This window comes from Apteryx rowi, unplaced genomic scaffold (assembly GCF_003343035.1).
Source record: "Apteryx rowi isolate R43461 unplaced genomic scaffold, aptRow1 scaffold_1431, whole genome shotgun sequence".
Taxonomy (NCBI): domain Eukaryota; kingdom Metazoa; phylum Chordata; class Aves; order Apterygiformes; family Apterygidae; genus Apteryx; species Apteryx rowi.
In genome coordinates, this window is record NW_020447677.1 from 5,181 (window position 1) to 6,440 (window position 1,260).

The following is a 1,260-nucleotide window of genomic DNA, read 5'->3' on the forward strand; positions in this document are numbered from 1 at the left end:
CACGCGTGTGCACGCGGCGGCCCCGTCGCCCGAGGCCTGGCGATCTTATCACACATTCCTGGCCTGACCTCTCCCCGCCGCCCCGGGCGCCCGCCTTAACCCTTGACGGGGCCGGGTGGGGAAGGGGGGGGGGGCACCTACGTGTCCCTAAATCCCACGGGTCACCCGATCCCGGCGGTATATTTAGAGCGGCGGTGACGTCCCCGCGGATGCCGCCGGCGCGGCCCCGTCCCCAAATCCCCCGGGGGGGCGGCGGGGGGGACGGGGGACGGGACGGGACGCGGGGCCCTGCCAGCGCGGCCCCGAGCAAAAAGGGGCCTCTGTTCTCGGGGCCGGCCGCGGCCCAAAACCGCCCCCGCGCAGGGCCGCCGGGGGGGCGCCCTGGACGGACGGATGGACGGACGGATGGACGGACGGATGGACGGACGGACGGCAGCCCCGGGTGGGACGGGGGGGGGGACCCCGCCGGCGCAGCCCCCCCCCGGCGCCGTATTTCGGGAGAGCTATTTTTTTACGGGCGGGCGCCGGGCGCTGCCCCGTCACCCTTTAAATTTAGCCGGGGTGGGGACGGATGGACGGACAGACGGACGCCCCCCGCGGCCCCCGTACCCCTGATGGGTGGGGAGCGGTCTGCCACATCCCTCCCGTGCAGGGGGGACCCCCAATTCCTTAAGGGATGGGGAGCCCCCGTCTCCCTGGTCCATGGGGATCCCCAAACCCCTTAGGGGATGGAGCAGGGTGCTGGGGACCCAAATCCCCCCGCCCCACTCCGGGGGCTCCCCAGGTCCCTGTTGGGATGGGGCATGGAGATGGGACCCACATCTACTGGGTCCATGGGGGTCCCCAAAGTCCTGACAGGATGGGGCAGGGTGCTGGGGGCCCCACGTCCCCCTGGTCCATGGGGGTCCCCAAACCGTTTTGGGGATGGAGCAGGGTGCTGGGACCCCACGTCCCCCTGGTCCATGGGGGTCCCCAAGCCCCTGATGGGACTGGGCAGGGTGCTGGGACCCCACATCCCCCTGGTCCATGGGGGTCCCCAAGCCCCTGATGGGACTGGGCAGGGTGATGGGACCCCACATCCCCCTGGTCCATGGGGGTCCCCAAGTCTCTCAGGGAATGGAGCAGGGTGCTGGGACCCCACATCCCCCTGGTCCATGGGGGACCCCAAACCCCTGATGGGACGGGGCAGGGTGACGGGACCCCAAGTCCCCATGATCCATGGGGGTCCCCAAACCACTCTGGGGATGGAGCAGGGTGCTG